Below are 26521 nucleotides of genomic sequence, written 5' to 3' on the forward strand. Positions count from 1 at the left end.
GCCATTGCAAAAAATATGAAGGGCTTCCTCCCAGAAAAATCAGAAGACCCGTCTACCCCTGGTAGCATCATTTGAGGAGTTAAAACCAAACTAGTATTAAGATTGTCTCCCAAAAATGTGGAGGTCTGTAGTCTAAGGAAATCTAATTGTGGGCTTGTGCCGAACATATGGATCAAATCCGCTGCAAAGACCCGGCCTAGAGGGCAGTGTACCCCATCTGTACTCCCCCACTTTGCAATCTTTGCAAGGGTAAAACGCTGATCTTGAAAAAAAAGAGGGCAGAGTGGAGAGAGCATGAAAGGAGAAGGGAGTGGGGCAGTGGCTGCCGGCATGGCTCACAGATGGCGGACGCAGGGGGGTTTCCGCAAATATGCGCATAATAATTAAAAAAAAATGTCTCTGCTCCCACTCTCTTCGAGGAACAGGAAGCACAGCCAGGCCCCACTGACCAATCACAATGCTGCAATGAAGCGTTGTGATTGGTAGGCACCCAGCTCCCCCATACCAATCACAGCGCTGCAATGCAGCTAGTGCATGACTGGTTTAGGAGGCTTGAAAGAGCAAACCAAACAGTCATTGCGCACTTAGGAGTGGGCAAACCACTCCTGCCCTTCTCCAAGAGCAGAGCAGCCACACCCACCCACCCGCAAAACAGCACCAACATAAAATGATAATAACCGAAGGTTATTCAGTTCAGTTCAACTTTATTCGGATACAAAAGTACCCGTAAAAGCTGAAGGTTATTATCATTCTGTTAAAATGATAATAACTGAACGTTATTATCATTTTATGTTTCCTCTTCTCGCACTGCTTGAAAGCAGTGGGGCAACGCTTCTTCGCCATAGCAGAGGAGCCGCCACTGGAGTGGGGAGTGGAAAGAGACTGAGAGCATACAGGACAGAGGGCAAGAGGAAGAGAGGAAGAGAGGAGAATGACTGAGCAGAGAGGACAGAGTGGAGAGAGGATGAGAGTGGAGAGGACAGAAGGGAGAGAGGAAGAGAGGAGAGGGGACAGAGTGAAGAGAGGAGAGAGACTGAGTGGAGAGGGCAGAGATGAGAGAAACTGAGAGTGGAGAGAGGATGAAGAGAACAGAGAGGAGAGGACAGAGGGGAGAGAGGATGAGAGGAGAGAGGACAGAGAGCAGAGAGGATGAGAGGAGAAGGGACAGAGTGGAGTGAGGATGAGAGGAGAGGGCCAGGAGAGCAGAGAGACTGAGCGGAGAGGGGACAGAGTGGAGAGAGGATGAGAGGAGAGAGGACAGAGAGCAGAGAGGAAGAGAGTAGAAGGGAGAGAGAGGAGAGAAGATGAGAGAAGAGGGGACAGAGTGAGTGAGGATGAGAGGAGACGGCCCGGAGAGCAGAGAGACTGAGCGGAGAGGGGACAGAGTGGAGAGAGGATGAGAGTGGAGAGGACAGAAGGGAGAGAGGAAGAGAGGAGAGGGGACAGAGTGAAGAGAGGAGAGAGACTGAGTGGAGAGGGCAGAGATGAGAGAAACTGAGAGTGGAGAGAGGATGAAGAGAACAGAGAGGAGAGGACAGAGGGGAGAGAGGATGAGAGGAGAAGGGAGAGAGAGAAGATGAGAGGAGAGGGGACAGAGTGGAGTGAGGATGAGAGGAGAGGGCCAGGAGAGCAGAGAGACTGAGCGGAGAGGGGACAGAGTGGAGAGAGGATGAGAGGAGAGAGGACAGAGAGCAGAGAGGATGAGAGTAGAAGGGAGAGAGAGGAGAGAAGATGAGAGGAGAGGGGACAGAGTGGAGTGAGGATGAGAGGAGAGGGCCAGGAGAGCAGAGAGACTGAGCGGAGAGGGGACAGAGTGGAGTGAGGATGAGAGGAGAGGGCCAGGAGAGCAGAGAGACTGAGCGGAGAGGGGACAGAGTGGAGAGAGGACAGAGAGCAGAGAGGATGAGAGTAGAAGGGAGAGAGAGGAGAGAAGATGAGAGGAGAGGGACAGAGTGGAGTGAGGATGAGAGGAGAGGGCCCGGAGAGCAGAGAGACTGAGCGGAGAGGGGACAGAGTGGAGAGAGGACAGAGAGCAGAGAGGATGAGAGTAGAAGGGAGAGAGAGGAGAGAAGATGAGAGGAGAGGGACAGAGTGGAGTGAGGATGAGAGGAGACGGCCCGGAGAGCAGAGAGACTGAGCGGAGAGGGGACAGAGTGGAGAGAGGATGAGAGGAGAGAGGACAGAGAGCAGAGAGGATGAGAGTAGAAGGGAGAGAGAGGAGAGAAGATGAGAGGAGAGGGGACAGAGTGGAGTGAGGATGAGAGGAGAGGGCCCGGAGAGCAGAGAGACTGAGCGGAGAGGGGACAGAGAGGAGAGAGGACAGAGAGCAGAGAGGATGAGAGTAGAAGGGAGAGAGAGGAGAGAAGATGAGAGGAGAGGGGACAGAGTGGAGTGAGGATGAGAGGAGAGGGCCCGGAGAGCAGAGAGACTGAGCGGAGAGGGGACAGAGTGGAGAGAGGACAGAGAGCAGAGAGGATGAGAGTAGAAGGGAGAGAGAGGAGAGAAGATGAGAGGAGAGGGACAGAGTGGAGTGAGGATGAGAGGAGACGGCCCGGAGAGCAGAGAGACTGAGCGGAGAGGGGACAGAGTGGAGAGAGGATGAGAGGAGAGAGGACAGAGAGCAGAGAGGAAGAGAGTAGAAGGGAGAGAGAGGAGAGAAGATGAGAGGAGAGGGGACAGAGTGAGTGAGGATGAGAGGAGACGGCCCGGAGAGCAGAGAGACTGAGCGGAGAGGGGACAGAGTGGAGAGAGGACAGAGAGCAGAGAGGATGAGAGTAGAAGGGAGAGGGAGGAGAGAAGATGAGAGGAGAGGGGACAGAGTGGAGTGAGGATGAGAGGAGAGGGCCCGGAGAGCAGAGAGACTGAGCGGAGAGGGGACAGAGTGGAGAGAGGACAGAGAGCAGAGAGGATGAGAGTAGAAGGGAGAGGGAGGAGAGAAGATGAGAGGAGAGGGGACAGAGTGGAGTGAGGATGAGAGGAGACGGCCCGGAGAGCAGAGAGACTGAGCGGAGAGGGGACAGAGTGGAGAGAGGACAGAGAGCAGAGAGGATGAGAGTAGAAGGGAGAGAGAGGAGAGAAGATGAGAGGAGAGGGGACAGAGTGGAGTGAGACTGAGAGCGTAGAGGTAAGAGTGGAGAAAGACTAAGAGAAGAGAGGACAGAGTGGAGAGAGACTGAGAGCGTAGAGGTAAGAGTGGAGAAAGACTAAGAGAAGAGAGGACAGAGTGGAGAGAGACTGAGAGCGTAGAGGTAAGAGTGGAGAAAGACTAAGAGAAGAGAGGACAGAGTGGAGAGAGACTGAGAGCGTAGAGGTAAGAGTGGAGAAAGACTAAGAGAAGAAAGGACAGAGTGGAGAGAGACTGAGAGCGTAGAGGTAAGAGTGGAGAAAGACTAAGAGAAGAGAGGACAGAGTGGAGAGAGACTGAGAGCGTAGAGGATGAGTGGAGAGGGGACAGAGTGGAGAAAGACTAAGAGAAGAGAGGACAGAGTGGAGAGAGACTGAGAGCGTAGAGGTAAGAGTGTAGAAAGACTAAGAGAAGAGAGGACAGAGTGGAGAGAGACTGAGAGCGTAGAGGTAGGAGTGGAGAAAGACTAAGAGAAGAGAGGACAGAGTGGAGAGAGACTGAGAGCGGAGAGGTAAGAGTGGAGAAAGACTAAGAGAAGAGAGGACAGAGTGGAGAGAGACTGAGAGCGTAGAGGTAAGAGTGGAGAAAGACTAAGAGAAGAGAGGACAGAGTGGAGAGAGACTGAGAGCGTAGAGGTAAGAGTGGAGAAAGACTAAGAGAAGAGAGGACAGAGTGGAGAGAGACTGAGAGCGTAGAGGTAAGAGTGGAGAAAGACTAAGAGAAGAGAGGACAGAGTGGAGAGAGACTGAGAGCGTAGAGGTAAGAGTGGAGAAAGACTAAGAGAAGAGAGGACAGAGTGGAGAGAGACTGAGAGCGGAGAGGTAAGAGTGGAGAAAGACTAAGAGAAGAGAGGACAGAGTGGAGAGAGACTGAGAGCGTAGAGGTAAGAGTGGAGAAAGACTAAGAGAAGAGAGGACAGAGTGGAGAGAGACTGAGAGCGTAGAGGTAAGAGTGGAGAAAGACTAAGAGAAGAGAGGACAGAGTGGAGAGAGACTGAGAGCGTAGAGGTAAGAGTGGAGAAAGACTAAGAGAAGAGAGGACAGAGTGGAGAGAGACTGAGAGCTTGGAGGCAAGAGTGGAGAAAGACTAAGAGAAGAGAGGACAGAGTGGAGAGAGACTGAGAGCGGAGAGGTAAGAGTGGAGAAAGACTAAGAGAAGAGAGGACAGAGTGGAGAGAGACTGAGAGCGGAGAGGTAAGAGTGGAGAAAGACTAAGAGAAGAGAGGACAGAGTGGAGAGAGACTGAGAGCGGAGAGGTAAGAGTGGAGAAAGACTAAGAGAAGAGAGGACAGAGTGGAGAGAGACTGAGAGCGTAGAGGTAAGAGTGGAGAAAGACTAAGAGAAGAAAGGACAGAGTGGAGAGAGACTGAGAGCGTAGAGGTAAGAGTGGAGAAAGACTGAGAGAAGAGAGGACAGAGTGGAGAGAGACTGAGAGCGTAGAGGTAAGAGTGGAGAAAGACTAAGAGAAGAGAGGACAGAGTGGAGAGAGACTGAGAGCGTAGAGGTAAGAGTGGAGAAAGACTAAGAGAAGAGAGGACAGAGTGGAGAGAGACTGAGAGCGTAGAGGTAAGAGTGGAGAAAGACTAAGAGAAGAGAGGACAGAGTGGAGAGAGACTGAGAGCGTAGAGGTAAGAGTGGAGAAAGACTAAGAGAAGAGAGGACAGAGTGGAGAGAGACTGAGAGCGTAGAGGTAAGAGTGGAGAAAGACTAAGAGAAGAGAGGACAGAGTGGAGAGAGACTGAGAGCGTAGAGGTAAGAGTGGAGAAAGACTAAGAGAAGAGAGGACAGAGTGGAGAGAGACTGAGAGCGGAGAGGTAAGAGTGGAGAAAGACTAAGAGAAGAGAGGACAGAGTGGAGAGAGACTGAGAGCGTAGAGGTAAGAGTGGAGAAAGACTAAGAGAAGAGAGGACAGAGTGGAGAGAGACTGAGAGCATAGAGGATGAGTGGAGAGGGGACAGAGTGGAAAGGGGACAGAGTGGAGAGAGACTGAGAGCGTAGAGGTAAGAGTGGAGAAAGACTAAGAGAAGAGAGGACAGAGTGGAGAGAGACTGAGAGCATAGAGGATGAGTGGAGAGGGGACAGAGTGGAAAGGGGACAGAGTGGAGAGAGACTGAGAGCTTGGAGGCAAGAGTGGAGAAAGACTAAGAGAAGAGAGGACAGAGTGGAGAGAGACTGAGAGCGTAGAGGTAAGAGTGGAGAAAGACTAAGAGAAGAAAGGACAGAGTGGAGAGAGACTGAGAGCATAGAGGATGAGTGGAGAGGGGACAGAGTGGAAAGGGGACAGAGTGGAGAGAGACTGAGAGCGTAGAGGTAAGAGTGGAGAAAGACTAATAGAAGAGAGGACAGAGTGGAGAGAGACTGAGAGCGTAGAGGATGAGTGGAGAGGGGACAGAGTGGAGAGAGACTGACAGCGTAGAGTTAAGAGTGGAGAAAGACTAAGAGAAGAGAGGACAGAGTGGAGAGAGAGTGAGGGGCATATTTACAAGCCCCTAACGCCACCACAACGTCACTTTTTACGACATTGTGGTGGCAATAGGGACTTAGCCTTATTCACAAGTCAGAGTTAAGACACTTAATGTGGGTTACGGCCACCTTGTAAATAAGGCGACTTTCACGCTATGGTTAGCGTAAAAGGGGTGGGCAGTGGGTGAAATGCCCACCGCAACACCCATTTATTTTGACGCTGTCCCCTATGTACAAGGGCAGCGTACATAGGAGGCAGCACCAAAATTAAGACCAGGGAAAACCTGGTCTTAACTTGGCGAAAAGAGGAGAAATGCATTATTTCTCCTCTTTTTTGCTTTTTCCATGTGTGCAGCAAGTATGGAGAAAGCAAACTGCCATGGATTGTTTATTTAAAGGAAGGTCCCCCTTCCTGTACATAAACATTCTGTAAAACAAAATGCTATTTTGTGTGTTTCATGTGTGCTGCATGAAGCAGCACACATGAAATGCACAAAATGGCCTTTTAGGATTGTTTATGTGCTGGAAGGGACACCTTCCTACACATAAACAATCCTTCTCTGCACGCAGACGCCCTTGCACTATGGTGCAAGGGCGCCTGCAGTGGCAGAACACTAAGGGGCAGATTTATGAAGGCCTTGCGCCGCCGGTGCGTCATTTTTAACATGGGAAAAAGTGACGGATCGGCGGCGCAAGGCCTTCATAAATCTGCCCCTAAGTGTAGCGCCAGCGCAGGGGGGAAAGCAAGGCTGCACCATATCCTTGTAAATATGGTGCACCCATGCGTTTCTGAAGTGGCGGAGTGAGGCGTTAAGCCATTACGGCTAATGCCTCACTCCGCCACTTCCTGGTACATATGCCCCTGAGAGCGGAGATGACAGAGTGGGGAGAGACAGTGGAGAGGGGACAGTGTGGCGAGAGAACGAGAGGAGAGGGAATCAGAGAGGAGAGAGGAGGAAATGACAGAGAACAGAGTGGAGAGAGACTGAGAGGAGAGGGGACAGAGTGGGGAGAGGAGGAGAGAAGAGGGGATGGAGCAGAGAGCATGGATGCCATTTAGAGGTCGCCAGGGGTCGCAGCTGCGACCCCTGGATTGCCCCTTGTGACCTCTGGCACCGGCTTTTCGAATCCTGGTCTCAGAGCTGGAAAATCAGTGCCAGGAATACAGTGACAGCTCCTGCTTAGAGACGTTAGTTGGGGTTCCACTTGCTATGTTTATAATTCATTTTGTATTACACTAATAGTGAAAATCGACCATGCCACTGGTGAAAGGAGGGTATGTGTAGATCCAGCCATGCTGAGGCAATGCATATTCAGCATACTGCCATTGCAAAAAATATGAAGGGCTTCCTCCCAGAAAAATCAGAAGACCCGTCTACCCCTGGTAGCATCATTTGAGGAGTTAAAACCAAACTAGTATTAAGATTGTCTCCCAAAAATGTGGAGGTCTGTAGTCTAAGGAAATCTAATTGTGGGCTTGTGCCGAACATATGGATCAAATCCGCTGCAAAGACCCGGCCTAGAGGGCAGTGTACCCCATCTGTACTCCCCCACTTTGCAATCTTTGCAAGGGTAAAACGCTGATCTTGAAAAAAAAGAGGGCAGAGTGGAGAGAGCATGAAAGGAGAAGGGAGTGGGGCAGTGGCTGCCGGCATGGCTCACAGATGGCGGACGCAGGGGGGTTTCCGCAAATATGCGCATAATAATTAAAAAAAAATGTCTCTGCTCCCACTCTCTTCGAGGAACAGGAAGCACAGCCAGGCCCCACTGACCAATCACAATGCTGCAATGAAGCGTTGTGATTGGTAGGCACCCAGCTCCCCCATACCAATCACAGCGCTGCAATGCAGCTAGTGCATGACTGGTTTAGGAGGCTTGAAAGAGCAAACCAAACAGTCATTGCGCACTTAGGAGTGGGCAAACCACTCCTGCCCTTCTCCAAGAGCAGAGCAGCCACACCCACCCACCCGCAAAACAGCACCAACATAAAATGATAATAACCGAAGGTTATTCAGTTCAGTTCAACTTTATTCGGATACAAAAGTACCCGTAAAAGCTGAAGGTTATTATCATTCTGTTAAAATGATAATAACTGAACGTTATTATCATTTTATGTTTCCTCTTCTCGCACTGCTTGAAAGCAGTGGGGCAACGCTTCTTCGCCATAGCAGAGGAGCCGCCACTGGAGTGGGGAGTGGAAAGAGACTGAGAGCATACAGGACAGAGGGCAAGAGGAAGAGAGGAAGAGAGGAGAATGACTGAGCAGAGAGGACAGAGTGGAGAGAGGATGAGAGTGGAGAGGACAGAAGGGAGAGAGGAAGAGAGGAGAGGGGACAGAGTGAAGAGAGGAGAGAGACTGAGTGGAGAGGGCAGAGATGAGAGAAACTGAGAGTGGAGAGAGGATGAAGAGAACAGAGAGGAGAGGACAGAGGGGAGAGAGGATGAGAGGAGAGAGGACAGAGAGCAGAGAGGATGAGAGGAGAAGGGACAGAGTGGAGTGAGGATGAGAGGAGAGGGCCAGGAGAGCAGAGAGACTGAGCGGAGAGGGGACAGAGTGGAGAGAGGATGAGAGGAGAGAGGACAGAGAGCAGAGAGGAAGAGAGTAGAAGGGAGAGAGAGGAGAGAAGATGAGAGAAGAGGGGACAGAGTGAGTGAGGATGAGAGGAGACGGCCCGGAGAGCAGAGAGACTGAGCGGAGAGGGGACAGAGTGGAGAGAGGATGAGAGTGGAGAGGACAGAAGGGAGAGAGGAAGAGAGGAGAGGGGACAGAGTGAAGAGAGGAGAGAGACTGAGTGGAGAGGGCAGAGATGAGAGAAACTGAGAGTGGAGAGAGGATGAAGAGAACAGAGAGGAGAGGACAGAGGGGAGAGAGGATGAGAGGAGAAGGGAGAGAGAGAAGATGAGAGGAGAAGGGACAGAGTGGAGTGAGGATGAGAGGAGAGGGCCAGGAGAGCAGAGAGACTGAGCGGAGAGGGGACAGAGTGGAGTGAGGATGAGAGGAGAGGGCCAGGAGAGCAGAGAGACTGAGCGGAGAGGGGACAGAGTGGAGTGAGGATGAGAGGAGAGGGCCAGGAGAGCAGAGAGACTGAGCGGAGAGGGGACAGAGTGGAGAGAGGACAGAGAGCAGAGAGGATGAGAGTAGAAGGGAGAGAGAGGAGAGAAGATGAGAGGAGAGGGGACAGAGTGGAGTGAGGATGAGAGGAGAGGGCCCGGAGAGCAGAGAGACTGAGCGGAGAGGGGACAGAGTGGAGAGAGGACAGAGAGCAGAGAGGATGAGAGTAGAAGGGAGAGAGAGGAGAGAAGATGAGAGGAGAGGGACAGAGTGGAGTGAGGATGAGAGGAGACGGCCCGGAGAGCAGAGAGACTGAGCGGAGAGGGGACAGAGTGGAGAGAGGATGAGAGGAGAGAGGACAGAGAGCAGAGAGGATGAGAGTAGAAGGGAGAGAGAGGAGAGAAGATGAGAGGAGAGGGGACAGAGTGGAGTGAGGATGAGAGGAGAGGGCCCGGAGAGCAGAGAGACTGAGCGGAGAGGGGACAGAGAGGAGAGAGGACAGAGAGCAGAGAGGATGAGAGTAGAAGGGAGAGAGAGGAGAGAAGATGAGAGGAGAGGGGACAGAGTGGAGTGAGGATGAGAGGAGAGGGCCCGGAGAGCAGAGAGACTGAGCGGAGAGGGGACAGAGTGGAGAGAGGACAGAGAGCAGAGAGGATGAGAGTAGAAGGGAGAGAGAGGAGAGAAGATGAGAGGAGAGGGACAGAGTGGAGTGAGGATGAGAGGAGACGGCCCGGAGAGCAGAGAGACTGAGCGGAGAGGGGACAGAGTGGAGAGAGGATGAGAGGAGAGAGGACAGAGAGCAGAGAGGAAGAGAGTAGAAGGGAGAGAGAGGAGAGAAGATGAGAGGAGAGGGGACAGAGTGAGTGAGGATGAGAGGAGACGGCCCGGAGAGCAGAGAGACTGAGCGGAGAGGGGACAGAGTGGAGAGAGGACAGAGAGCAGAGAGGATGAGAGTAGAAGGGAGAGGGAGGAGAGAAGATGAGAGGAGAGGGGACAGAGTGGAGTGAGGATGAGAGGAGAGGGCCCGGAGAGCAGAGAGACTGAGCGGAGAGGGGACAGAGTGGAGAGAGGACAGAGAGCAGAGAGGATGAGAGTAGAAGGGAGAGGGAGGAGAGAAGATGAGAGGAGAGGGGACAGAGTGGAGTGAGGATGAGAGGAGACGGCCCGGAGAGCAGAGAGACTGAGCGGAGAGGGGACAGAGTGGAGAGAGGACAGAGAGCAGAGAGGATGAGAGTAGAAGGGAGAGAGAGGAGAGAAGATGAGAGGAGAGGGGACAGAGTGGAGTGAGACTGAGAGCGTAGAGGTAAGAGTGGAGAAAGACTAAGAGAAGAGAGGACAGAGTGGAGAGAGACTGAGAGCGTAGAGGTAAGAGTGGAGAAAGACTAAGAGAAGAGAGGACAGAGTGGAGAGAGACTGAGAGCGTAGAGGTAAGAGTGGAGAAAGACTAAGAGAAGAGAGGACAGAGTGGAGAGAGACTGAGAGCGTAGAGGTAAGAGTGGAGAAAGACTAAGAGAAGAAAGGACAGAGTGGAGAGAGACTGAGAGCGTAGAGGTAAGAGTGGAGAAAGACTAAGAGAAGAGAGGACAGAGTGGAGAGAGACTGAGAGCGTAGAGGATGAGTGGAGAGGGGACAGAGTGGAGAAAGACTAAGAGAAGAGAGGACAGAGTGGAGAGAGACTGAGAGCGTAGAGGTAAGAGTGTAGAAAGACTAAGAGAAGAGAGGACAGAGTGGAGAGAGACTGAGAGCGTAGAGGTAGGAGTGGAGAAAGACTAAGAGAAGAGAGGACAGAGTGGAGAGAGACTGAGAGCGTAGAGGTAGGAGTGGAGAAAGACTAAGAGAAGAGAGGACAGAGTGGAGAGAGACTGAGAGCGTAGAGGTAAGAGTGGAGAAAGACTAAGAGAAGAGAGGACAGAGTGGAGAGAGACTGAGAGCGTAGAGGTAAGAGTGGAGAAAGACTAAGAGAAGAAAGGACAGAGTGGAGAGAGACTGAGAGCGTAGAGGTAAGAGTGGAGAAAGACTAAGAGAAGAGAGGACAGAGTGGAGAGAGACTGAGAGCGTAGAGGATGAGTGGAGAGGGGACAGAGTGGAGAAAGACTAAGAGAAGAGAGGACAGAGTGGAGAGAGACTGAGAGCGTAGAGGTAAGAGTGTAGAAAGACTAAGAGAAGAGAGGACAGAGTGGAGAGAGACTGAGAGCGTAGAGGTAGGAGTGGAGAAAGACTAAGAGAAGAGAGGACAGAGTGGAGAGAGACTGAGAGCGTAGAGGTAGGAGTGGAGAAAGACTAAGAGAAGAGAGGATGAGTGGAGAGGGGACAGAGTGGAAAGGGGACAGAGTGGAGAGAGACTGAGAGAGTAGAGGTAAGAGTGGAGAAAGACTAAGAGAAGAGAGGACAGAGTGGAGAGAGACTGAGAGCTTGGAGGTAAGAGTGGAGAAAGACTAAGAGAAGAGAGGACAGAGTGGAGAGAGACTGAGAGCGTAGAGGTAGGAGTGGAGAAAGACTAAGAGAAGAGAGGACAGAGTGGAGAGAGACTGAGAGCGGAGAGGTAAGAGTGGAGAAAGACTAAGAGAAGAGAGGACAGAGTGGAGAGAGACTGAGAGCGTAGAGGTAAGAGTGGAGAAAGACTAAGAGAAGAGAGGACAGAGTGGAGAGAGACTGAGAGCGTAGAGGTAAGAGTGGAGAAAGACTAAGAGAAGAGAGGACAGAGTGGAGAGAGACTGAGAGCGTAGAGGTAAGAGTGGAGAAAGACTAAGAGAAGAGAGGACAGAGTGGAGAGAGACTGAGAGCTTGGAGGCAAGAGTGGAGAAAGACTAAGAGAAGAGAGGACAGAGTGGAGAGAGACTGAGAGCGGAGAGGTAAGAGTGGAGAAAGACTAAGAGAAGAGAGGACAGAGTGGAGAGAGACTGAGAGCGGAGAGGTAAGAGTGGAGAAAGACTAAGAGAAGAGAGGACAGAGTGGAGAGAGACTGAGAGCGGAGAGGTAAGAGTGGAGAAAGACTAAGAGAAGAGAGGACAGAGTGGAGAGAGACTGAGAGCGTAGAGGTAAGAGTGGAGAAAGACTAAGAGAAGAAAGGACAGAGTGGAGAGAGACTGAGAGCGTAGAGGTAAGAGTGGAGAAAGACTGAGAGAAGAGAGGACAGAGTGGAGAGAGACTGAGAGCGTAGAGGTAAGAGTGGAGAAAGACTAAGAGAAGAGAGGACAGAGTGGAGAGAGACTGAGAGCGTAGAGGTAAGAGTGGAGAAAGACTAAGAGAAGAGAGGACAGAGTGGAGAGAGACTGAGAGCGTAGAGGTAAGAGTGGAGAAAGACTAAGAGAAGAGAGGACAGAGTGGAGAGAGACTGAGAGCGTAGAGGTAAGAGTGGAGAAAGACTAAGAGAAGAGAGGACAGAGTGGAGAGAGACTGAGAGCGTAGAGGTAAGAGTGGAGAAAGACTAAGAGAAGAGAGGACAGAGTGGAGAGAGACTGAGAGCGTAGAGGTAAGAGTGGAGAAAGACTAAGAGAAGAGAGGACAGAGTGGAGAGAGACTGAGAGCGGAGAGGTAAGAGTGGAGAAAGACTAAGAGAAGAGAGGACAGAGTGGAGAGAGACTGAGAGCGTAGAGGTAAGAGTGGAGAAAGACTAAGAGAAGAGAGGACAGAGTGGAGAGAGACTGAGAGCATAGAGGATGAGTGGAGAGGGGACAGAGTGGAAAGGGGACAGAGTGGAGAGAGACTGAGAGCGTAGAGGTAAGAGTGGAGAAAGACTAAGAGAAGAGAGGACAGAGTGGAGAGAGACTGAGAGCATAGAGGATGAGTGGAGAGGGGACAGAGTGGAAAGGGGACAGAGTGGAGAGAGACTGAGAGCTTGGAGGCAAGAGTGGAGAAAGACTAAGAGAAGAGAGGACAGAGTGGAGAGAGACTGAGAGCGTAGAGGTAAGAGTGGAGAAAGACTAAGAGAAGAAAGGACAGAGTGGAGAGAGACTGAGAGCATAGAGGATGAGTGGAGAGGGGACAGAGTGGAAAGGGGACAGAGTGGAGAGAGACTGAGAGCGTAGAGGTAAGAGTGGAGAAAGACTAATAGAAGAGAGGACAGAGTGGAGAGAGACTGAGAGCGTAGAGGATGAGTGGAGAGGGGACAGAGTGGAGAGAGACTGACAGCGTAGAGTTAAGAGTGGAGAAAGACTAAGAGAAGAGAGGACAGAGTGGAGAGAGAGTGAGGGGCATATTTACAAGCCCCTAACGCCACCACAACGTCACTTTTTACGACATTGTGGTGGCAATAGGGACTTAGCCTTATTCACAAGTCAGAGTTAAGACACTTAATGTGGGTTACGGCCACCTTGTAAATAAGGCGACTTTCACGCTATGGTTAGCGTAAAAGGGGTGGGCAGTGGGTGAAATGCCCACCGCAACACCCATTTATTTTGACGCTGTCCCCTATGTACAAGGGCAGCGTACATAGGAGGCAGCACCAAAATTAAGACCAGGGAAAACCTGGTCTTAACTTGGCGAAAAGAGGAGAAATGCATTATTTCTCCTCTTTTTTGCTTTTTCCATGTGTGCAGCAAGTATGGAGAAAGCAAACTGCCATGGATTGTTTATTTAAAGGAAGGTCCCCCTTCCTGTACATAAACATTCTGTAAAACAAAATGCTATTTTGTGTGTTTCATGTGTGCTGCATGAAGCAGCACACATGAAATGCACAAAATGGCCTTTTAGGATTGTTTATGTGCTGGAAGGGACACCTTCCTACACATAAACAATCCTTCTCTGCACGCAGACGCCCTTGCACTATGGTGCAAGGGCGCCTGCAGTGGCAGAACACTAAGGGGCAGATTTATGAAGGCCTTGCGCCGCCGGTGCGTCATTTTTAACATGGGAAAAAGTGACGGATCGGCGGCGCAAGGCCTTCATAAATCTGCCCCTAAGTGTAGCGCCAGCGCAGGGGGGAAAGCAAGGCTGCACCATATCCTTGTAAATATGGTGCACCCATGCGTTTCTGAAGTGGCGGAGTGAGGCGTTAAGCCATTACGGCTAATGCCTCACTCCGCCACTTCCTGGTACATATGCCCCTGAGAGCGGAGATGACAGAGTGGGGAGAGACAGTGGAGAGGGGACAGTGTGGCGAGAGAACGAGAGGAGAGGGAATCAGAGAGGAGAGAGGAGGAAATGACAGAGAACAGAGTGGAGAGAGACTGAGAGGAGAGGGGACAGAGTGGGGAGAGGAGGAGAGAAGAGGGGATGGAGCAGAGAGCATGGATGCCATTTAGAGGTCGCCAGGGGTCGCAGCTGCGACCCCTGGATTGCCCCTTGTGACCTCTGGCACCGGCTTTTCGAATCCTGGTCTCAGAGCTGGAAAATCAGTGCCAGGAATACAGTGACAGCTCCTGCTTAGAGACGTTAGTTGGGGTTCCACTTGCTATGTTTATAATTCATTTTGTATTACACTAATAGTGAAAATCGACCATGCCACTGGTGAAAGGAGGGTATGTGTAGATCCAGCCATGCTGAGGCAATGCATATTCAGCATACTGCCATTGCAAAAAATATGAAGGGCTTCCTCCCAGAAAAATCAGAAGACCCGTCTACCCCTGGTAGCATCATTTGAGGAGTTAAAACCAAACTAGTATTAAGATTGTCTCCCAAAAATGTGGAGGTCTGTAGTCTAAGGAAATCTAATTGTGGGCTTGTGCCGAACATATGGATCAAATCCGCTGCAAAGACCCGGCCTAGAGGGCAGTGTACCCCATCTGTACTCCCCCACTTTGCAATCTTTGCAAGGGTAAAACGCTGATCTTGAAAAAAAAGAGGGCAGAGTGGAGAGAGCATGAAAGGAGAAGGGAGTGGGGCAGTGGCTGCCGGCATGGCTCACAGATGGCGGACGCAGGGGGGTTTCCGCAAATATGCGCATAATAATTAAAAAAAAATGTCTCTGCTCCCACTCTCTTCGAGGAACAGGAAGCACAGCCAGGCCCCACTGACCAATCACAATGCTGCAATGAAGCGTTGTGATTGGTAGGCACCCAGCTCCCCCATACCAATCACAGCGCTGCAATGCAGCTAGTGCATGACTGGTTTAGGAGGCTTGAAAGAGCAAACCAAACAGTCATTGCGCACTTAGGAGTGGGCAAACCACTCCTGCCCTTCTCCAAGAGCAGAGCAGCCACACCCACCCACCCGCAAAACAGCACCAACATAAAATGATAATAACCGAAGGTTATTCAGTTCAGTTCAACTTTATTCGGATACAAAAGTACCCGTAAAAGCTGAAGGTTATTATCATTCTGTTAAAATGATAATAACTGAACGTTATTATCATTTTATGTTTCCTCTTCTCGCACTGCTTGAAAGCAGTGGGGCAACGCTTCTTCGCCATAGCAGAGGAGCCGCCACTGGAGTGGGGAGTGGAAAGAGACTGAGAGCATACAGGACAGAGGGCAAGAGGAAGAGAGGAAGAGAGGAGAATGACTGAGCAGAGAGGACAGAGTGGAGAGAGGATGAGAGTGGAGAGGACAGAAGGGAGAGAGGAAGAGAGGAGAGGGGACAGAGTGAAGAGAGGAGAGAGACTGAGTGGAGAGGGCAGAGATGAGAGAAACTGAGAGTGGAGAGAGGATGAAGAGAACAGAGAGGAGAGGACAGAGGGGAGAGAGGATGAGAGGAGAGAGGACAGAGAGCAGAGAGGATGAGAGGAGAAGGGACAGAGTGGAGTGAGGATGAGAGGAGAGGGCCAGGAGAGCAGAGAGACTGAGCGGAGAGGGGACAGAGTGGAGAGAGGATGAGAGGAGAGAGGACAGAGAGCAGAGAGGAAGAGAGTAGAAGGGAGAGAGAGGAGAGAAGATGAGAGAAGAGGGGACAGAGTGAGTGAGGATGAGAGGAGACGGCCCGGAGAGCAGAGAGACTGAGCGGAGAGGGGACAGAGTGGAGAGAGGATGAGAGTGGAGAGGACAGAAGGGAGAGAGGAAGAGAGGAGAGGGGACAGAGTGAAGAGAGGAGAGAGACTGAGTGGAGAGGGCAGAGATGAGAGAAACTGAGAGTGGAGAGAGGATGAAGAGAACAGAGAGGAGAGGACAGAGGGGAGAGAGGATGAGAGGAGAAGGGAGAGAGAGAAGATGAGAGGAGAGGGGACAGAGTGGAGTGAGGATGAGAGGAGAGGGCCAGGAGAGCAGAGAGACTGAGCGGAGAGGGGACAGAGTGGAGAGAGGATGAGAGGAGAGAGGACAGAGAGCAGAGAGGATGAGAGTAGAAGGGAGAGAGAGGAGAGAAGATGAGAGGAGAGGGGACAGAGTGGAGTGAGGATGAGAGGAGAGGGCCAGGAGAGCAGAGAGACTGAGCGGAGAGGGGACAGAGTGGAGTGAGGATGAGAGGAGAGGGCCAGGAGAGCAGAGAGACTGAGCGGAGAGGGGACAGAGTGGAGAGAGGACAGAGAGCAGAGAGGATGAGAGTAGAAGGGAGAGAGAGGAGAGAAGATGAGAGGAGAGGGACAGAGTGGAGTGAGGATGAGAGGAGAGGGCCCGGAGAGCAGAGAGACTGAGCGGAGAGGGGACAGAGTGGAGAGAGGACAGAGAGCAGAGAGGATGAGAGTAGAAGGGAGAGAGAGGAGAGAAGATGAGAGGAGAGGGACAGAGTGGAGTGAGGATGAGAGGAGACGGCCCGGAGAGCAGAGAGACTGAGCGGAGAGGGGACAGAGTGGAGAGAGGATGAGAGGAGAGAGGACAGAGAGCAGAGAGGATGAGAGTAGAAGGGAGAGAGAGGAGAGAAGATGAGAGGAGAGGGGACAGAGTGGAGTGAGGATGAGAGGAGAGGGCCCGGAGAGCAGAGAGACTGAGCGGAGAGGGGACAGAGAGGAGAGAGGACAGAGAGCAGAGAGGATGAGAGTAGAAGGGAGAGAGAGGAGAGAAGATGAGAGGAGAGGGGACAGAGTGGAGTGAGGATGAGAGGAGAGGGCCCGGAGAGCAGAGAGACTGAGCGGAGAGGGGACAGAGTGGAGAGAGGACAGAGAGCAGAGAGGATGAGAGTAGAAGGGAGAGAGAGGAGAGAAGATGAGAGGAGAGGGACAGAGTGGAGTGAGGATGAGAGGAGACGGCCCGGAGAGCAGAGAGACTGAGCGGAGAGGGGACAGAGTGGAGAGAGGATGAGAGGAGAGAGGACAGAGAGCAGAGAGGAAGAGAGTAGAAGGGAGAGAGAGGAGAGAAGATGAGAGGAGAGGGGACAGAGTGAGTGAGGATGAGAGGAGACGGCCCGGAGAGCAGAGAGACTGAGCGGAGAGGGGACAGAGTGGAGAGAGGACAGAGAGCAGAGAGGATGAGAGTAGAAGGGAGAGGGAGGAGAGAAGATGAGAGGAGAGGGGACAGAGTGGAGTGAGGATGAGAGGAGAGGGCCCGGAGAGCAGAGAGACTGAGCGGAGAGGGGACAGAGTGGAGAGAGGACAGAGAGCAGAGAGGATGAGAGTAGAAGGGAGAGGGAGGAGAGAAGATGAGAGGAGAGGGGACAGAGTGGAGTGAGGATGAGAGGAGACGGCCCGGAGAGCAGAGAGACTGAGCGGAGAGGGGACAGAGTGGAGAGAGGACAGAGAGCAGAGAGGATGAGAGTAGAAGGGAGAGAGAGGAGAGAAGATGAGAGGAGAGGGGACAGAGTGGAGTGAGACTGAGAGCGTAGAGGTAAGAGTGGAGAAAGACTAAGAGAAGAGAGGACAGAGTGGAGAGAGACTGAGAGCGTAGAGGTAAGAGTGGAGAAAGACTAAGAGAAGAGAGGACAGAGTGGAGAGAGACTGAGAGCGTAGAGGTAAGAGTGGAGAAAGACTAAGAGAAGAGAGGACAGAGTGGAGAGAGACTGAGAGCGTAGAGGTAAGAGTGGAGAAAGACTAAGAGAAGAAAGGACAGAGTGGAGAGAGACTGAGAGCGTAGAGGTAAGAGTGGAGAAAGACTAAGAGAAGAGAGGACAGAGTGGAGAGAGACTGAGAGCGTAGAGGATGAGTGGAGAGGGGACAGAGTGGAGAAAGACTAAGAGAAGAGAGGACAGAGTGGAGAGAGACTGAGAGCGTAGAGGTAAGAGTGTAGAAAGACTAAGAGAAGAGAGGACAGAGTGGAGAGAGACTGAGAGCGTAGAGGTAGGAGTGGAGAAAGACTAAGAGAAGAGAGGACAGAGTGGAGAGAGACTGAGAGCGGAGAGGTAAGAGTGGAGAAAGACTAAGAGAAGAGAGGACAGAGTGGAGAGAGACTGAGAGCGTAGAGGTAAGAGTGGAGAAAGACTAAGAGAAGAGAGGACAGAGTGGAGAGAGACTGAGAGCGTAGAGGTAAGAGTGGAGAAAGACTAAGAGAAGAGAGGACAGAGTGGAGAGAGACTGAGAGCGTAGAGGTAAGAGTGGAGAAAGACTAAGAGAAGAGAGGACAGAGTGGAGAGAGACTGAGAGCGTAGAGGTAAGAGTGGAGAAAGACTAAGAGAAGAGAGGACAGAGTGGAGAGAGACTGAGAGCGGAGAGGTAAGAGTGGAGAAAGACTAAGAGAAGAGAGGACAGAGTGGAGAGAGACTGAGAGCGTAGAGGTAAGAGTGGAGAAAGACTAAGAGAAGAGAGGACAGAGTGGAGAGAGACTGAGAGCGTAGAGGTAAGAGTGGAGAAAGACTAAGAGAAGAGAGGACAGAGTGGAGAGAGACTGAGAGCGTAGAGGTAAGAGTGGAGAAAGACTAAGAGAAGAGAGGACAGAGTGGAGAGAGACTGAGAGCTTGGAGGCAAGAGTGGAGAAAGACTAAGAGAAGAGAGGACAGAGTGGAGAGAGACTGAGAGCGGAGAGGTAAGAGTGGAGAAAGACTAAGAGAAGAGAGGACAGAGTGGAGAGAGACTGAGAGCGGAGAGGTAAGAGTGGAGAAAGACTAAGAGAAGAGAGGACAGAGTGGAGAGAGACTGAGAGCGGAGAGGTAAGAGTGGAGAAAGACTAAGAGAAGAGAGGACAGAGTGGAGAGAGACTGAGAGCGTAGAGGTAAGAGTGGAGAAAGACTAAGAGAAGAAAGGACAGAGTGGAGAGAGACTGAGAGCGTAGAGGTAAGAGTGGAGAAAGACTGAGAGAAGAGAGGACAGAGTGGAGAGAGACTGAGAGCGTAGAGGTAAGAGTGGAGAAAGACTAAGAGAAGAGAGGACAGAGTGGAGAGAGACTGAGAGCGTAGAGGTAAGAGTGGAGAAAGACTAAGAGAAGAGAGGACAGAGTGGAGAGAGACTGAGAGCGTAGAGGTAAGAGTGGAGAAAGACTAAGAGAAGAGAGGACAGAGTGGAGAGAGACTGAGAGCGTAGAGGTAAGAGTGGAGAAAGACTAAGAGAAGAGAGGACAGAGTGGAGAGAGACTGAGAGCGTAGAGGTAAGAGTGGAGAAAGACTAAGAGAAGAGAGGACAGAGTGGAGAGAGACTGAGAGCGTAGAGGTAAGAGTGGAGAAAGACTAAGAGAAGAGAGGACAGAGTGGAGAGAGACTGAGAGCGGAGAGGTAAGAGTGGAGAAAGACTAAGAGAAGAGAGGACAGAGTGGAGAGAGACTGAGAGCGTAGAGGTAAGAGTGGAGAAAGACTAAGAGAAGAGAGGACAGAGTGGAGAGAGACTGAGAGCATAGAGGATGAGTGGAGAGGGGACAGAGTGGAAAGGGGACAGAGTGGAGAGAGACTGAGAGCGTAGAGGTAAGAGTGGAGAAAGACTAAGAGAAGAGAGGACAGAGTGGAGAGAGACTGAGAGCATAGAGGATGAGTGGAGAGGGGACAGAGTGGAAAGGGGACAGAGTGGAGAGAGACTGAGAGCTTGGAGGCAAGAGTGGAGAAAGACTAAGAGAAGAGAGGACAGAGTGGAGAGAGACTGAGAGCGTAGAGGTAAGAGTGGAGAAAGACTAAGAGAAGAAAGGACAGAGTGGAGAGAGACTGAGAGCATAGAGGATGAGTGGAGAGGGGACAGAGTGGAAAGGGGACAGAGTGGAGAGAGACTGAGAGCGTAGAGGTAAGAGTGGAGAAAGACTAATAGAAGAGAGGACAGAGTGGAGAGAGACTGAGAGCGTAGAGGATGAGTGGAGAGGGGACAGAGTGGAGAGAGACTGACAGCGTAGAGTTAAGAGTGGAGAAAGACTAAGAGAAGAGAGGACAGAGTGGAGAGAGAGTGAGGGGCATATTTACAAGCCCCTAACGCCACCACAACGTCACTTTTTACGACATTGTGGTGGCAATAGGGACTTAGCCTTATTCACAAGTCAGAGTTAAGACACTTAATGTGGGTTACGGCCACCTTGTAAATAAGGCGACTTTCACGCTATGGTTAGCGTAAAAGGGGTGGGCAGTGGGTGAAATGCCCACCGCAACACCCATTTATTTTGACGCTGTCCCCTATGTACAAGGGCAGCGTACATAGGAGGCAGCACCAAAATTAAGACCAGGGAAAACCTGGTCTTAACTTGGCGAAAAGAGGAGAAATGCATTATTTCTCCTCTTTTTTGCTTTTTCCATGTGTGCAGCAAGTATGGAGAAAGCAAACTGCCATGGATTGTTTATTTAAAGGAAGGTCCCCCTTCCTGTACATAAACATTCTGTAAAACAAAATGCTATTTTGTGTGTTTCATGTGTGCTGCATGAAGCAGCACACATGAAATGCACAAAATGGCCTTTTAGGATTGTTTATGTGCTGGAAGGGACACCTTCCTACACATAAACAATCCTTCTCTGCACGCAGACGCCCTTGCACTATGGTGCAAGGGCGCCTGCAGTGGCAGAACACTAAGGGGCAGATTTATGAAGGCCTTGCGCCGCCGGTGCGTCATTTTTAACATGGGAAAAAGTGACGGATCGGCGGCGCAAGGCCTTCATAAATCTGCCCCTAAGTGTAGCGCCAGCGCAGGGGGGAAAGCAAGGCTGCACCATATCCTTGTAAATATGGTGCACCCATGCGTTTCTGAAGTGGCGGAGTGAGGCGTTAAGCCATTACGGCTAATGCCTCACTCCGCCACTTCCTGGTACATATGCCCCTGAGAGCGGAGATGACAGAGTGGGGAGAGACAGTGGAGAGGGGACAGTGTGGCGAGAGAACGAGAGGAGAGGGAATCAGAGAGGAGAGAGGAGGAAATGACAGAGAACAGAGTGGAGAGAGACTGAGAGGAGAGGGGACAGAGTGGGGAGAGGAGGAGAGAAGAGGGGATGGAGCAGAGAGCATGGATGCCATTTAGAGGTCGCCAGGGGTCGCAGCTGCGACCCCTGGATTGCCCCTTGTGACCTCTGGCACCGGCTTTTCGAATCCTGGTCTCAGAGCTGGAAAATCAGTGCCAGGAATACAGTGACAGCTCCTGCTTAGAGACGTTAGTTGGGGTTCCACTTGCTATGTTTATAATTCATTTTGTATTACACTAATAGTGAAAATCGACCATGCCACTGGTGAAAGGAGGGTATGTGTAGATCCAGCCATGCTGAGGCAATGCATATTCAGCATACTGCCATTGCAAAAAATATGAAGGGCTTCCTCCCAGAAAAATCAGAAGACCCGTCTACCCCTGGTAGCATCATTTGAGGACTCCCAAAAATGTGGAGGTCTGTAGTCTAAGGAAATCTAATTGTGGGCTTGTGCCGAACATATGGATCAAATCCGCTGCAAAGACCCGGCCTAGAGGGCAGTGTACCCCATCTGTACTCCCCCACTTTGCAATCTTTGCAAGGGTAAAACGCTGATCTTGAAAAAAAAGAGGGCAGAGTGGAGAGAGCATGAAAGGAGAAGGGAGTGGGGCAGTGGCTGCCGGCATGGCTCACAGATGGCGGACGCAGGGGGGTTTCCGCAAATATGCGCATAATAATTAAAAAAAAATGTCTCTGCTCCCACTCTCTTCGAGGAACAGGAAGCACAGCCAGGCCCCACTGACCAATCACAATGCTGCAATGAAGCGTTGTGATTGGTAGGCACCCAGCTCCCCCATACCAATCACAGCGCTGCAATGCAGCTAGTGCATGACTGGTTTAGGAGGCTTGAAAGAGCAAACCAAACAGTCATTGCGCACTTAGGAGTGGGCAAACCACTCCTGCCCTTCTCCAAGAGCAGAGCAGCCACACCCACCCACCCGCAAAACAGCACCAACATAAAATGATAATAACCGAAGGTTATTCAGTTCAGTTCAACTTTATTCGGATACAAAAGTACCCGTAAAAGCTGAAGGTTATTATCATTCTGTTAAAATGATAATAACTGAACGTTATTATCATTTTATGTTTCCTCTTCTCGCACTGCTTGAAAGCAGTGGGGCAACGCTTCTTCGCCATAGCAGAGGAGCCGCCACTGGAGTGGGGAGTGGAAAGAGACTGAGAGCATACAGGACAGAGGGCAAGAGGAAGAGAGGAAGAGAGGAGAATGACTGAGCAGAGAGGACAGAGTGGAGAGAGGATGAGAGTGGAGAGGACAGAAGGGAGAGAGGAAGAGAGGAGAGGGGACAGAGTGAAGAGAGGAGAGAGACTGAGTGGAGAGGGCAGAGATGAGAGAAACTGAGAGTGGAGAGAGGATGAAGAGAACAGAGAGGAGAGGACAGAGGGGAGAGAGGATGAGAGGAGAGAGGACAGAGAGCAGAGAGGATGAGAGGAGAAGGGACAGAGTGGAGTGAGGATGAGAGGAGAGGGCCAGGAGAGCAGAGAGACTGAGCGGAGAGGGGACAGAGTGGAGAGAGGATGAGAGGAGAGAGGACAGAGAGCAGAGAGGAAGAGAGTAGAAGGGAGAGAGAGGAGAGAAGATGAGAGAAGAGGGGACAGAGTGAGTGAGGATGAGAGGAGACGGCCCGGAGAGCAGAGAGACTGAGCGGAGAGGGGACAGAGTGGAGAGAGGATGAGAGTGGAGAGGACAGAAGGGAGAGAGGAAGAGAGGAGAGGGGACAGAGTGAAGAGAGGAGAGAGACTGAGTGGAGAGGGCAGAGATGAGAGAAACTGAGAGTGGAGAGAGGATGAAGAGAACAGAGAGGAGAGGACAGAGGGGAGAGAGGATGAGAGGAGAAGGGAGAGAGAGAAGATGAGAGGAGAGGGGACAGAGTGGAGTGAGGATGAGAGGAGAGGGCCAGGAGAGCAGAGAGACTGAGCGGAGAGGGGACAGAGTGGAGTGAGGATGAGAGGAGAGGGCCAGGAGAGCAGAGAGACTGAGCGGAGAGGGGACAGAGTGGAGAGAGGACAGAGAGCAGAGAGGATGAGAGTAGAAGGGAGAGAGAGGAGAGAAGATGAGAGGAGAGGGACAGAGTGGAGTGAGGATGAGAGGAGAGGGCCCGGAGAGCAGAGAGACTGAGCGGAGAGGGGACAGAGTGGAGAGAGGACAGAGAGCAGAGAGGATGAGAGTAGAAGGGAGAGAGAGGAGAGAAGATGAGAGGAGAGGGACAGAGTGGAGTGAGGATGAGAGGAGACGGCCCGGAGAGCAGAGAGACTGAGCGGAGAGGGGACAGAGTGGAGAGAGGATGAGAGGAGAGAGGACAGAGAGCAGAGAGGATGAGAGTAGAAGGGAGAGAGAGGAGAGAAGATGAGAGGAGAGGGGACAGAGTGGAGTGAGGATGAGAGGAGAGGGCCCGGAGAGCAGAGAGACTGAGCGGAGAGGGGACAGAGAGGAGAGAGGACAGAGAGCAGAGAGGATGAGAGTAGAAGGGAGAGAGAGGAGAGAAGATGAGAGGAGAGGGGACAGAGTGGAGTGAGGATGAGAGGAGAGGGCCCGGAGAGCAGAGAGACTGAGCGGAGAGGGGACAGAGTGGAGAGAGGACAGAGAGCAGAGAGGATGAGAGTAGAAGGGAGAGAGAGGAGAGAAGATGAGAGGAGAGGGACAGAGTGGAGTGAGGATGAGAGGAGACGGCCCGGAGAGCAGAGAGACTGAGCGGAGAGGGGACAGAGTGGAGAGAGGATGAGAGGAGAGAGGACAGAGAGCAGAGAGGAAGAGAGTAGAAGGGAGAGAGAGGAGAGAAGATGAGAGGAGAGGGGACAGAGTGAGTGAGGATGAGAGGAGACGGCCCGGAGAGCAGAGAGACTGAGCGGAGAGGGGACAGAGTGGAGAGAGGACAGAGAGCAGAGAGGATGAGAGTAGAAGGGAGAGGGAGGAGAGAAGATGAGAGGAGAGGGGACAGAGTGGAGTGAGGATGAGAGGAGAGGGCCCGGAGAGCAGAGAGACTGAGCGGAGAGGGGACAGAGTGGAGAGAGGACAGAGAGCAGAGAGGATGAGAGTAGAAGGGAGAGGGAGGAGAGAAGATGAGAGGAGAGGGGACAGAGTGGAGTGAGGATGAGAGGAGACGGCCCGGAGAGCAGAGAGACTGAGCGGAGAGGGGACAGAGTGGAGAGAGGACAGAGAGCAGAGAGGATGAGAGTAGAAGGGAGAGAGAGGAGAGAAGATGAGAGGAGAGGGGACAGAGTGGAGTGAGGATGAGAGGAGACGGCCCGGAGAGCAGAGAGACTGAGCGGAGAGGGGACAGAGTGGAGAGAGGATGAGAGGAGAGAGGACAGAGAGCAGAGAGGATGAGAGTAGAAGGGAGAGGGAGGAGAGAAGATGAGAGGAGAGGGGACAGAGTGGAGTGAGGATGAGAGGAGAGGGCCCGGAGAGCAGAGAGACTGAGCGGAGAGGGGACAGAGTGGAGTGAGGATGAGAGGAGAGGGCCAGGAGAGCAGAGAGACTGAGCGGAGAGGGGACAGAGTGGAGAGAGGATGAGAGGAGAGAGGACAGAGAGCAGAGAGGATGAGAGTAGAAGGGAGAGAGAGGAGAGAAGATGAGAGGAGAGGGGACAGAGTGGAGTGAGGATGAGAGGAGAGGGCCCGGAGAGCAGAGAGACTGAGCGGAGAGGGGACAGAGTGGAGTGAGGATGAGAGGAGAGGGCCAGGAGAGCAGAGAGACTGAGCGGAGAGGGGACAGAGTGGAGAGAGGACAGAGAGCAGAGAGGATGAGAGTAGAAGGGAGAGAGAGGAGAGAAGATGAGAGGAGAGGGACAGAGTGGAGTGAGGATGAGAGGAGAGGGCCGGGAGAGCAGAGAGACTGAGCGGAGAGGGGACAGAGTGGAGAGAGGACAGAGAGCAGAGAGGATGAGAGTAGAAGGGAGAGAGAGGAGAGAAGATGAGAGGAGAGGGACAGAGTGGAGTGAGGATGAGAGGAGACGGCCCGGAGAGCAGAGAGACTGAGCGGAGAGGGGACAGAGTGGAGAGAGGATGAGAGGAGAGAGGACAGAGAGCAGAGAGGATGAGAGTAGAAGGGAGAGAGAGGAGAGAAGATGAGAGGAGAGGGGACAGAGTGGAGTGAGGATGAGAGGAGAGGGCCCGGAGAGCAGAGAGACTGAGCGGAGAGGGGACAGAGAGGAGAGAGGACAGAGAGCAGATAGGATGAGAGTAGAAGGGAGAGGGAGGAGAGAAGATGAGAGGAGAGGGGACAGAGTGGAGTGAGGATGAGAGGAGAGGGCCCGGAGAGCAGAGAGACTGAGCGGAGAGGGGACAGAGTGGAGAGAGGACAGAGAGCAGAGAGGATGAGAGTAGAAGGGAGAGGGAGGAGAGAAGATGAGAGGAGAGGGGACAGAGTGGAGTGAGGATGAGAGGAGACGGCCCGGAGAGCAGAGAGACTGAGCGGAGAGGGGACAGAGTGGAGAGAGGACAGAGAGCAGAGAGGATGAGAGTAGAAGGGAGAGAGAGGAGAGAAGATGAGAGGAGAGGGACAGAGTGGAGTGAGGATGAGAGGAGAGGGCCCGGAGAGCAGAGAGACTGAGCGGAGAGGGGACAGAGTGGAGAGAGGATGAGAGGAGAGAGGACAGAGAGCAGAGAGGAAGAGAGTAGAAGGGAGAGAGAGGAGAGAAGATGAGAGGAGAGGGGACAGAGTGAGTGAGGATGAGAGGAGACGGCCCGGAGAGCAGAGAGACTGAGCGGAGAGGGGACAGAGTGGAGAGAGGACAGAGAGCAGATAGGATGAGAGTAGAAGGGAGAGGGAGGAGAGAAGATGAGAGGAGAGGGGACAGAGTGGAGTGAGGATGAGAGGAGAGGGCCCGGAGAGCAGAGAGACTGAGCGGAGAGGGGACAGAGTGGAGAGAGGACAGAGAGCAGAGAGGATGAGAGTAGAAGGGAGAGGGAGGAGAGAAGATGAGAGGAGAGGGGACAGAGTGGAGTGAGGATGAGAGGAGACGGCCCGGAGAGCAGAGAGACTGAGCGGAGAGGGGACAGAGTGGAGAGAGGACAGAGAGCAGAGAGGATGAGAGTAGAAGGGAGAGAGAGGAGAGAAGATGAGAGGAGAGGGGACAGAGTGGAGTGAGGATGAGAGGAGACGGCCCGGAGAGCAGAGAGACTGAGCGGAGAGGGGACAGAGTGGAGAGAGGATGAGAGGAGAGAGGACAGAGAGCAGAGAGGATGAGAGTAGAAGGGAGAGGGAGGAGAGAAGATGAGAGGAGAGGGGACAGAGTGGAGTGAGGATGAGAGGAGAGGGCCCGGAGAGCAGAGAGACTGAGCAGAGAGGGGACAGAGTGGAGAGAGGATGAGAGGAGAGAGGAGACACTGAGCGGAGAGTGGACAGAAAGGAGAGGGGATGGAGAGGAGAGAAACTGATCAGAGTGGATAGAGTGGAGATTGGATGACTGCGAAGGGGACGGAGAACAGGAAGAATGGAAAATAAAAGACAGCAAGAAAGAGGAACTATAGTAGGAGGACAGAGAATTGAGACAATTATTGCACAGCGGAGAGAGAGAGAGAACAAAAAAGAACTGAAAAGATGATACGTCAGAGTTGTGTAGAGCATGAGCGAGGGTAACAGCAGTGAGGACAAAGGAGCACACAGCAAGATGGAAAGACAATGCAGTAATCACGCCACGCTGGTATGATGTAAACCAAGTAGGTTTATTCACAGGTTGGTTAACAGGTAGTAAAAGTCTTCATCAAGTAATCATAACAGGTATATAAGTCCTGTAGGTGGTAAAGCACAGCCCCACCAGGAGCAGCCTG

This window comes from Lissotriton helveticus, chromosome 12, assembly GCF_964261635.1.
Source record: "Lissotriton helveticus chromosome 12, aLisHel1.1, whole genome shotgun sequence".
Lineage (NCBI taxonomy): Eukaryota > Metazoa > Chordata > Amphibia > Caudata > Salamandridae > Lissotriton > Lissotriton helveticus.